The 12,943-nt window shown below is 31.9% G+C and overlaps 1 protein-coding gene across 3 annotated transcripts in view; it reads right to left on the bottom strand.

Moving 5' to 3' along the window:
• The window catches only part of HERC2 (HECT and RLD domain containing E3 ubiquitin protein ligase 2), a 221,591-nt gene that overhangs the window by 206,285 nt on the left and 2,363 nt on the right, over positions 1-12,943 (bottom strand). The gene's annotated exons all lie outside the window — the stretch shown is intronic.

Raw genomic sequence — 12,943 nt, 5'->3', positions numbered from 1 at the left:
AAATAGCAACATAAAATTACAGAAGCATATCAACATATAGAATTTTCATGAGATATAACTTGTTGGGATTTAATTTTGTGTTCATAATTTAAAATTCAAACTTACAAAATTATACTTTGTAGAATCTGCTAAAATGCACAGCCAAAATATTGAATTCACAGCACAATTTTATGTAATATAGCACATACCTCAGAATTAGAAAAACAGGATATTGACTGAGCTGACAAAACATTTCCCACAACAAATATATTTCTTTAAAAGTTGTAAAAACTGAATTTTTCTAAATTCATTTCATGTGTACTGGAGAAGTTCAATATTTAAATGAATGAATATAAAATAGATACAATGTATATGTATATACAATACATTTATACAATAAATACAATATTATACATTAAATAATTTTATAGAGTGTATTATGTCTAAATTTTTAAAGAATCTTTGAAATTTTCTTTTTTTTCCAAGTGTTTTCTTTTTTTTTTTTTTAATAATAACTTTTTATTTACAAGTTATATGGATGGGTAATTTTACAGCATTGACAATTGCCAAACTTTTTGTTCTAATTTTTCCCCTCCTTCACCCCACCCCCTCCCAGGATGGCAGGATGACCAGTAGATGTTAAATACATTAAAGTATAAATTAGATACACCATAAGTATACATGACCAAAGCCATTATTTTGCTGTACAAAAAGAATCGGACTCTGAAATATTGTACAATTAGCCTGTGAAGGAAATCCAAAGTGTAGGCAAGCAAAAATATAGGGATTGGGAATTCAATGTAATGGTTCTTAGTCATCTCCCAGAGTTCTTTCGCTGGGCATAGCTGGTTCAGTTCATTACTGCTCCATTGGAACTGATTTGGTTCATCCCATTGCTGAAGATGGCCAGGTCCATCAGAATTGATCATCATATAGTATTGTTGTTGAAGTATATAATGATCTTCTGGCCCCGCTCATTTCACTCAGCATCAGTTAGTGTAAGTCTCTCCAGGCCTTTCTGAAATTTTCTTAAAGGAATCTAATCCATTCTCTTCCTTTTTAATCCTGGGTCCAACCAATTGTGCATTTATTTTGTCTAAGTTCAAAAACAGTAAACTCCATAGGTTATCCACCTAAGTCAAAGGCTTTTAACTTTTTTGTGTGTCATGTACCTCATGACAAAATAACAATGCCTATAAGTAAATTTTTTCTCAAAATAGAATTTTCTTAATTCTTAATTAAGGGAAATAAACATTTTTAGAAGTTAGTAAAAAAAAATAGAGATGTATTTTTCCCATCCAAATTCATAAAAAGCCCCTGAAATCTATCCATGGAACCCTGACCTCCAAGCTACAAACTCCTAATTTAATTTTTGTAATAATCTGGACAACAGGAACTTTTCATCCACACGTTTGGTTTTTTGGTTTGGGTTTTTTTTTTTTTTTTTTTTTTGGTTTTTTTTTTGCTGAGGCAATTGAGGTTAAGGGGTTAAATGACTTGCCCAGGATTATATAGCTAGGAAGTGTTCAGTGTCTGAGGCCAAATTTGAACTCAGATCCTCCTGACTTCAGGATGGGTGGCTCTATCCACTGCATTAACATGTTTTGGTTTAAAGTTTTTCCTCAAAGCATAAAGTTAACCAAACTCTTTTGAGAGGTTACCCATTTCTAATGGACTCTACAATGTGTTTTGGAGCAACCAGCATAATGACATCTGCAAAGAGGAATATCTAAAGAACTTCATTTTCCAGAGAAAATTCCTCTACAATTTATATTTTGCACTATATCTCCATAATAAAGATTTTTGATAAGCATATATATATATATATATATATATATATATATCCTTCTTCATGTCTCACCTGATAGTAATTAGAGGACTCCCTTCTCCCAGAAAACAGTCATCCTTTTTATATCCATATTGTACAATTGTTAAACTATGCCTACAAAAATGAGTTGTTGCATGTCTTCAAAAATGATTATCAAAATTGTTCTTGTACCACATGACAAATATGGGAATATGTTTTAAAGGATTGTACATATTTAATCTATATCAGATTACTTGCTATTTTGGGGAAGGGGAGGAGGGAGAAATTTTTCAGACACAAAATCTCACAAAATTAAAGTAGGAAACTATCTTCATGTGTATTTGGAAAAATGAAATATTATTGAGAAAAAAAAAAGTGCACTGCTAGAATGGTGAACTGACCCAATCATTGTGGAGAATAATTAGGAACTATACTCAAATGGCAAATTGTGCATAGCTTTTGATCCAGCAATACCAATTACAAGTATCTCTATATTCCAAAGAGATCATAAAAAAGGAAAAAGGACCTAGATGTGCAAAAATTCTCATAACAGTCCTTTTCATGGTAGCAAAATATTAGAAACTGAGGGCATAAACATCAATTAGAGAATGGCTGAATAAATTGTGGGATATATGATGGAATGTGATGTGATGGAATACTAGTATAACGAGAAGGATGGTTTCAAAAAAACCTGGAAAGAATGACATTAGTGATGCTAAGTAAAGTGAACAGAACAATATTTTACAATGATAAACTGAAAATGACTTTTGATCAACTACTCTGAACAATAAAATGATCCAACACAATACCAAAGGATTTATTATGAAAAATGCTATCTACCTTCAGAGAAAGAGTTCTTTGGACTCTGAATAGATCAAAGCATAATTTTTTAAAATTTCTCTATTTTTCTCGGATTTTTTCCAACATGGCTAACAAGGAAATATGTTTTGCATGATTGCACATGTATAACTGATATCACATTTCTTGCCTTCACAATAGGTGGAAGAGAAGTGGGAGGGAAAGAGAGAATTCTGAACTCAAAAACATTTTTAAATGAATGTTAAAAGTAAATAAGTGCTTTTTAAAATGCCTACGAAAATCTACCGACCATGAATAGGGAAAGTGAACTGTACCAACTCTGATTCCACCTCAGAACTAGGAGAAAGATAAAGATGTTAATGATAAAAGTAAAGTGATATCTGTGAGAAAGCAGGCATATGAATACACTGTTGTCCTGCCACTTAGGAAACACACAGACTTCATAGTATGTACAGAATTCTTATTTAAAATTCAACATACCACAGCTCCTCCTAATGCAAGACTCATTAGAGAACTGGCCTTGGAGTCAAAAAGATTAGTTTCGAATTTCACCTCTGATAAATACTAGCCATGTGATCTTAAAAGGATCACTATAATACCTCTCAATGTCATAGTTCGGTGGTTTCCAAAGTGAAGGTGTCACTATACACCCTTGGTGTGACCCTAAGGGTTGTGAGGTCAATCAATTATAGAGAATGGGAAAATGGGTTACATGCCATTCTCCCAGGGAGTGGCCTTATCACCAACACAACAACCACCAGCTGCTTCTGCTTCACATACTCAAAACTAACTTCCCCTTACTCCATTACATGTCACTGATCTGGTATGGTTATGCCAGGATAAGCTCCTTAATGAAGTTATAATCTAAATGCCACACCCAGTCACAACAGCCACTGCCCAAACAAAATTTTCTGTGCTCCAGTTCATCTTATAGCCTTCAACCGAGTCCCCCGTGGTAAGTAGGTTTTACACTTCTGAACAGTAGCTACCGAATAAAACTACAAACTCCCAGCTTTTCATTTTTTGATGATAACAAAACTTACAATGGATAAGAATGCATGAACAGGTTGCAATCTATACTGCAGATCTCATTACAGTCTGTCATCCAAAACTCAGTTCTCTTCAAATTTTTCTATTTCCATCAAGGGCACCACTTTCCTTCTATTCAACCTCATCATCATCATTCTTGCTTTATCACTTAGCTGCTCCATCCAAAGTTACCAAAAAACTCTTAATTGATAAATCTCATGTTCTATTCTCCGTTATCATTTTTTTTTTGATCCTTCTACAGCACTCCACCCTTGAAGACCAGAATATTCCTCCTGGCTTGCTGAAAACAACATATGTATTATCTACAAAAACTCTCATTTCAGCATGTAAAAAATTTGGAAACAATCTTCTAATCTAAAATATTATTCTAAAATATTTTATTAAGAGCAAAAAAGGTTTCTGTACCAACAATAAGATTATTTGACATCTTTTAAATTATTAACTTGTGCATCAATTTTATAATATATACTTATTAGTATTCAGCATTTGTTTATAATTTATAAATAAATAAATATTACTAGGTTTATAGACTCCTCCAGAGGTTTTTTTCCTCCACAAGGGTGTACAATGAAAAAAAATTGGACAATTCTGAACTCTAACTATAAAACAGTTTAAAGAGAAGGTGCTAATTTGTAGTGGCAGAAGTTATTTACCCAAAGGTCCCTAGACTGATGAAATCAAGGATCAAATTAACGAGAGAAAAAAACATTCATAAGGTCTCATTAAGCTCAGCAAAATTAACTACAAACAGGATCAGGAAGGGAATGAGGGAAGGAGAGGAAGGATAAAAGAAGGAAGAAAGATGAAAGGGAGACAGGAAGGAGGAAAGGAAGAAGAAAAAGAGAAAGGGAGCAAGGAAAGGGGAAATGAGAGAGACAGAGAAGGAAGGAAGGAAAAGAGGAAAGAAGAAAGAGAGGGAAGAAGGAAGGGAGGAAGAAAGGAAGTCAATACAGATGTAATAAAATCTCAGTAATATTAAAAGTTTGAGTACATTATTCATAGATTTTTTTTTTCTCTCAGACTTCTTACTCTTACTTTAGATGCAATTTAATAAAATCTGGTTACATGGATCCAAGAAGTGACAAGGAAAAGATAATGACCCAAAAAAGCAAAGCTGAAAACTGGAGTGGGACAAACTTAAGTCCTGCATATCTCAAAAGTCCCTGAAGGTATATAAGCTCCATAAATTGTAGAATAGTATTAGCATTCACAATGAACAATCATCAGGAAAAGATTGTATGTATAGTTTATTCTGTTGAAGGCAGAATTCATTTTAGAAAATTTTTAAATAAAAAGACTATCCTCCCTTTCCCAATACATCTTCTCCCCTTCCTCCCTGAAAATGTTGACAATTAAAAGGGGCAAATCTCAATTATATGAAAAATTCACTCATGGAATATTACCAGAAAAAACAGACAATTAACAAAATGATGAGATCTCTTTACTAAGGAAGAAATGAAGGATGGAATATATGCATGTAGCACACACAGTTGTTTCAACAAAATTATGTTGACCTTATAAGAAAGGGAATAAATTTGTAAAGAAAAAAATATTCTAAACAAAATTTACAGATGAAGATGGGTGGATTGATTTTTTTTTTTTTTTAAAGGTGTTTGTTTTGGGGAAAAACTAATTCCTACATTTCAGGTTTATCCTACTATTTTTAAATTAAATTTATATTATACTGAATTTTAAGTTTAAATGTTACACATGATTTAAATTAAAACTCTTCAACTTCCCCCACAAACTATTATTTAGCAGAAAATTTTTCTATGATTTAGACAAGAGTTTGGTGTTTGTTTTTCCAGTCATGTTTGAACAGATGGAAAGGGGAATATAGTTTAGCATACATAATTTTCAAGTAAAAGGATCAGACACACAATAAGGTAACAATGTTAGGTAAGACTTCCAAAAAAAGCCATACCTATCCAAATATAATGACTGTTTGACACATTAAAAGTCCCTTTTTTAAATAAGGACTTCTATAAACAAAAACAGCACTAGTTTGAAAAGAAGGTGACTTCAGTTATATACTGCTAAGTCATCTTAGACATAAATGTATCTAAGCAGTAGGGAAGAGATAGAGCTTTAAAAAAATGTGCTTCTATTTCTAAAAATAACACCAAAAACAAGTTTAAAATCCTTAAATTTCTACTTTTATTAAACAAAAAATATAATCAGAAAAATAGAAAAAAAAATGGAAGATACAATTCTCAGAAATCCATTTATACAGAATGGTTTTTAAAAATTAGTCTTTTTCATCTTTTGATATTTCTCATTATTAGATTTTAGTATTTAATATCACTCAAAACTGGAGAATAGAAGGATAAAAATTTTGTGGTGGGTACTATAATAATAAACATTAATAGTTCTAAATTTATATCAATGAAACACTAATGAAATACATTTTAATAGCTATCATATACAATAGTATAAGCCTTAAATCAATGGAAACAAAAAAGAATATAATTATAATATATAATATATTAAATAATTAACATATTAAGTAATATATTAAATCTAATTTATTTCCATTGAAACAAACATTAAAATGACCAGAAATATCAATGGGCAAGCATTTTTAAGCCATCTATCAATATGCTACACAAGATTATAGTATATTAATTCGTATGAAAGCTATACAAAAAGGATCACATTAACAAGTTGCAAAGAAAGAGAGAAGGGTCAAAAGACTACACACAAATGAGAAAAATGGCCACGAAAAAGCAATAAGAGCATATATACACCACACACTGAAAACATGCCACCCAGGAATATCTCACGACAAGGACCAATTATCGGAATCTCATACATGTACATATACCCTCTCTCCTCATTCAAAAACCTTCAGTAGCTCTCCACCACCTCTTGAACAAAAATACAACCTGCTTAGCCAAGCATTCAAGCTCATATACAATCTAGTTATAAAACCCGATTTCACACTCTACTTCCTTTACCCTCGTTCATTATATTCTTTATACCTTCATTATACCTTCTCCTCTATCCCTTTGCCTTCACAGATGTATGTAGCCATATTTGCAAGGTTCTCCCCCACTTACAGAAATCCTTTTCTTCCTTCACAGATCAAATTCTACACCTATTCCATGAAGCTTTCTCTTATCTCAATCCTCCCTTCTTTTCCTTGCCCCTGAGTCTCTGGTGGTACTCTGCCTTGTCAAAAATTTTATTTAATTTTGAGATTCTACAACATATCAGGCACTGTACTTCACAGATAGAATTGCATAACATGAGACAACACAAAATAAAAACAAATACAAAAACCATAACCTCTACCTTCTTCAAGGTATTTAACAGTCTAGTCACTATGTTAAGCATTTTTGATTTCACAAGTGCTAAGGCAGATTGCAACCAATGGCTAAGGCTGAAAAAAGTTATATAACTTGTCCACAGTAACAAACTTAGCATAAGTAGTAGTAAGGTTTGAAACTAAGTCCATGTAACCCAAGTTCAGAATTATATCCATCACTATGTTGTCTTTTTATAATTTCACAGGGAGGATTTTTTTGGAATGAGCATTTTTCCTTGGACCTTTAAGTTTTGCAAAGGGCTTTCCATTCATTTTCATTTGTTCTTCACATCCCTGGGGAAGTGGCTACTTCACCTATTATGGCTCTCATTTCATAAATGAGGAATCTGTGGCTCAGATCTCTATGACTGATTTGCCCATAATTTCACAAGTACTAAGTGTCAAAAACAGGACAAGAATCCAAAGTTTACAAAATATTTTCTTTACAACCTTACCCTCTGAGTTAAGAGGAGGAAGCATTAGTGTGTCCACTTTATAGATCAATAAACTGAGGCTCAAAGAAGCAATGTGACTTTTTCCAGTATCACAACTAAAAAGCAAAGAAAGGACCCAAGTTCAGGTTTTCTGTATCCAAGATCCGTATTTTACTACACTTAGTAGCTAACAATAAGGGATAACATTAGATCCTTTTCAGCTCTAGATTTGTGACTCTGAAACAAGGCAGAAGTGATAAGAGCAAAGGAAAGGGTAAGGCGAAAGCTATAATAAAATTTAAGGAGAAATCACTTTTACCTCGAGGTTAAGGCATATACCTTATATAATTTTCACAGATAATCTAAGTAAAGGTATTGGGAATCAGGTTTCCATTTACATTTCTTTATAAAACTAAATGCTCTCCAAAATTTACAATATTCAGAAAAATGATCCTACAATCCCACTTCTGGAACTATACTCAAAGGAAAATGGAAAATAAAAAGGGAATGAATCTTTAAAAATAAGATAAAATAATAATAAATAATTCATAGCAACTTTATTTGTAATAGCAAGGAAAAAAATGGAAACAATCTAAAAGCCCAATGACTGGAAAAGTCTTAATAAATTATAATATGTTAATTTAATAATTGAGTATTATGGTGCAAAAATGACAAATATAAAAGATTATAAAAATAAAGGAAATTTTCTAAAAAGTGATACAAAGCAGAATAACATATTCACTGACTACAATTTTTCTTAAGAAACAAGAAAATTTCATTAAACATATGAATAGATTCAAAATGGGCTAACAAAGGAACTGGAAAGTAAACAGATATTCAGTTGGGGAATGGCTGAATAAGTTATGGCATATGAATGTAATGAAATATTGTTCTATAAGAAACGATCAGCAGAATTTCAGAAAAGCCTGGAGAGACTTACATGAATTGATATTGAGTGAAGTGAGTAGAGCACAGCAACAAGAAGATAATGTGATGATCAACTCTGATGGATTTGGTTCTTTTCAATAAAGAGGTGATTCAAGTCAATACCAATTAGACTTATGATGGAAAGAACCATCTGCATCCAGAAAGAGGACTGAGGACTATGGGGACTGGATGTGGACCACTACATAGAATTGTCACCTTTTTGTTGTTGTTGTTTCCTTGCATTTTGTTTTCTTTCTCAATCTGATTTTTCTTCATGATAAATGTAGAAATATGTTTTGAAGAATTACGCATGTTTAATCTATATTGGATTACTTGCTGTCTAAAGGAGGGGGGTGCTGGAGGAAAGGGAAGGAGAAAAATTTGGAATACAAAGTTTTGCAAAGGTAAATGTTGAAAACTATCTTTGCTTTTATTTTGAAAATAAAAAGCTATTATCAAAAAGCTAACAGTAATTTTATGATATTGTTATTTTCCTATTAAAGTGTGATTAAGATGTAATATAAAATACAAATGTGATGTAAAAATGTAATTTGAAATAAAGCAAAGTATAAACAATTTCAAAGTGTCTTTTGAAAGATTTACTTCTTATTTTATCACCCTGGCTAATAAAACTTCATAATTTTTAAGGCTCCTAATTTGAATATGGAGAAATGAGAACAAGAAAATTCAAAGAATAATGCAGTTTGGGGCCTAAACAATGCAGAAGATGGTGGTAACAAATAGAAATCTGCAAATAGGAGGAATGGTAGATTTTAGGAGCTAAATGAATAGTTCAGATTTGGACATATTGATATTTAGGTACCACCAGAACATTCAGCTTTTCAACAAACATATGTGAAACTAGAGATCATGGGAAAAGTTTGGTCAAGATATATATATATTTGGGAGACATATGCATAAATGTAAAAACTGAAGCCATCAGAAAAAATAAAAGTGAAAAAAGACAAAGAAGAGAACCAAGAACAAAACTCTAATGATCTCTATGAGATGGAAAGATAAGGCAATAAAAGAAAAATCCAATAAATAAGAAAAGCAGTATAAGACAGTGTGACAGAAAAAAAAAAATCAATCAATAAACATTTAGTAAGCACTACTACATAAGTACCTACTTGTGGTACTTAACATGCCAAATACTGCTAAGCACTGATGAGAAAGATAGGACTCCTTGCTCTCAAAAAGCTCACAATCAAGTAAGGGAAATATACAAACAATTGAGTACAAACATGATATATAAAGGATAAACTAAATGTAATCAACAGAAGGAAGAAACGAGAATTGAGGAGGAATGGAAGAAGCTTCCTGTAGAAGGTAGTGGTGTTAGCTAGTCCTTGAATGAAAGTAGGGAAGCCAGGAGTCAGAGAGAACAGTATCAGGAAGTAAGAAGAAATCTGGACTTCACCAATATCACAGATTATAGATTGAGGAATCCCTGATCACCTTGAAGAAAATATGAGGATGAAAATACTATTTTCATACTAATAATTATGTCTGGATGGTATTCTAGTTGCAACCTAAGGAGATATATGTTTTATCTCTATCTTCTTACAGCTTGGCACCTACAAATTTACTGTTGTACTAGGAAACAACAGGAAGACCAAAGCAAAAAGCAAAATTTAGAGTAGCTTAACGTAAAAGGAGTTGAATAATTCTAGGATTTATTAAGGTAAGAGGCTTTAGCTTAGTTGATAAATCTTTAAAGTTCAAAAGTCCATTTTTATTGGTGCTTTGTCATAACCACTTCCCCTTCCAGTTTGACATATCAACCGTTACTGTCTAATATGGAATACTGCTGACTATAACATACAAAAATGCCATTCAATTTCTAGTCCATTAGATCCCTGAGAGAAATTTACTGTTATTTTTTGGGGAAAAAAATGTTTTTCCAAAAAAATCCATCAAAATTCCAGTAACCATCCTACAGTAGAATTAGTGTGAGATAAGATGATACAACATCACGCCATGAAGTATTAAACTGTAATAGAGATTCTGTTTAGAGGAATAATGAGAAAAAATTGCTTTCTAATTCCTTCCTTAAGAAATCCTAAAATTGTGTTCAAAGCCTTCAAACTTCAACATTATATTCTTCATTCTTTCTCTCCAACTGCAGGCAAACACAAAACTGAGACTCCTTTTTTATATCAAATGAACTTCCTCACCTCAAAGGTATTTATTTTGTTCTTCATACTCAGGATGCTGCCACTTTTACAAGCAGCAGAAGCAGAAACAGGATGGTATTAGTAAGATACAGGAAATTTATACTAGTTAAGTTTGGGGTCCACCTTAATTTTTAAAATGATTAAAAGTATAATTCCTTAAATGAATGATAATCAAATATGGATAAGACACTAAGGAGAATGCTTAATTTCAAGGGCTTCCCTTCCCCCCAATAAAAGTATCCAATCTTCTAACAACATTTTCCTTCACAAAGTTAGCTAATTCAACAAATCCTATAACCTTCATCTAGTCTAATATAGACCAACTGAAACAGCTAAATTTTTCAAAGTATTCATCATATCTTAAAAGAGCTAATCTTCCATCAATGGTATTTGTCCTGAAATAATCAAAAGCAAAATGGTAGAAACTATTATTATGTTTCAAAGTGTTAAAATTCCTATTTTAACCAATATTCATATATACTTCCTAAAAATGAAACCTCAAAAATGCTTCAATTTGATAGCCAAAAAGCTTTTCATTTTACTAAAAGTTTCTTGGTAAGTAATAAATAGAATTACTTCAAATACACTAACACCCAAAGCAAAATAAAAGCAATTCAGAAAATAGTCATGCCTAATAAAGATTTAAGACACACAAGGGATATTATCATGACAGAAATTCAAGAAAAGGACTAAATTAACCTATTTTATATAGCAAACTCTCTATTCTTAGTTCTAGTTAACATCTGTATCAACAGTTTACATATAATCTATAACATTTTCAAAACACTTGTACATCTGCAATTTACCCATACTCAACATGGGACAAGCAGAGAAGAATCTATTGAACAAAACCTACCTGATATTTTGCCTGATTTTCATTCATTAATATTTCTATAAATATAGTCACAATAAAATATACTCTTAAAAATTTTTAAAAGGTAGATTACTCTAGATACATTTAAAATAAGTAAACCTTAATACAAAATATGACGATAATATTTTAAGCTTTTGCTTAGAAATGTCCTATGTATTTAAAAGTTACTGCTTGGAAAGTTATTGCTTTGAAAATGTTTATGTTTGAATGATAAGCAATTATGAAAATAAGTATTTTCTGTAAGGCTTATTCCACCTTTTGAAATTTAAAAGACAATCAACATACCATCACAATTATATTTTTTTAATAGACTGAAAGAGACATTGTAAATGATGCACACCTTCTGATTTGCAAGCACTTTTGCAAAGAATAAAAATATTAGTGACAGCCACTTTAAAACCTAATCAAAAAAACATGGTTCCAAAGTCCATTTCTCAATAAACTCAAATAGTAATGCAATTAAATAAATTTGTTTACTTGTATATATAATAAACTGTTGTTAATTACTAAAACTCCCTATGGTGGTAGAGGGAGGAAGAGGAGCCAGAATTGAGGGAGGGAAGCAAACCGAATTACCAAGAAATTATATATGCCCATTTAAAAGTGAATCAAAATCTGAGCAAAGATTCAGAAAATAGTAATATAAACTTCAACTTTCAACAACATACTAAAATTTCCTCCACTGGAATAATAATCTGATTATTAACCATCTACAGGTAATCTAATTTGAATGTCCATTACAGAAATCAAATCTTTCTCCATTAGAGTCAACAACAAGAAATGTAAACCAAAAACTACAATTCAAGATGAAAAACCTACAACAATTTAGTTAAGATTATTCCTAAACTACAACTCTAAGATACCACTACACACCTGTCAGATTGGCTAAGATGACAGGAAAAAATAATGATGATTGTTGGAGGGGATGCGGGAAAACTGGGACATTGATGCATTGTTGGTGGAGTTGTGAACGAATCCAACCATTTTGGAGAGTAGTTTGGAACTATGCTCAAAAAGTTATCAAACTGTGCATACCCTTTGATCCAGCAGTGTTACTACTGGGATTATATCTCAAAGAGATTATAAAGAAGGGAAAGGGACCTGTATGTGCACGAATGTTTGTGGCAGCCCTTTTTGTAGTGGCTAGAAACTGGAAACTGAATGGATGTCCATCAGTTGGAGAATGGCTGAATAAATTGTGGTATATGAAAATTATGGAATATTACTGTTCTGTAAGAAATGACCAACAGGATGATTTCAGAAAGGCCTGGAGAGACTTACACGAACTGATGCTAAGTGAAATGAGCAGGACCAGGAGATCATTATATACTTCAACAACAATACTAGATGATGACCAGTCCTGATGGATCAGGCCATCCTCAGCAACGAGATCAACCAAATCATTTCTAATGGAGCAGTAATGAACTGAACTAGCTATACCCAGAAAAAGAACTCTGGGAGATGACTAAAAACCATTACATTGAATTCCCAGTCCCTATATTTATGCACACCTGCATCTTTGATTTCCTTCACAAGCTAATTGTACAATAATTCAGAGTCTGATTCTTT

This window comes from Sarcophilus harrisii, chromosome 3, assembly GCF_902635505.1.
Source record: "Sarcophilus harrisii chromosome 3, mSarHar1.11, whole genome shotgun sequence".
Lineage (NCBI taxonomy): Eukaryota > Metazoa > Chordata > Mammalia > Dasyuromorphia > Dasyuridae > Sarcophilus > Sarcophilus harrisii.
The sequence above is the reverse complement of the archived record's forward strand: the minus strand, read 5'-3'. Positions and strand labels throughout refer to the sequence as shown.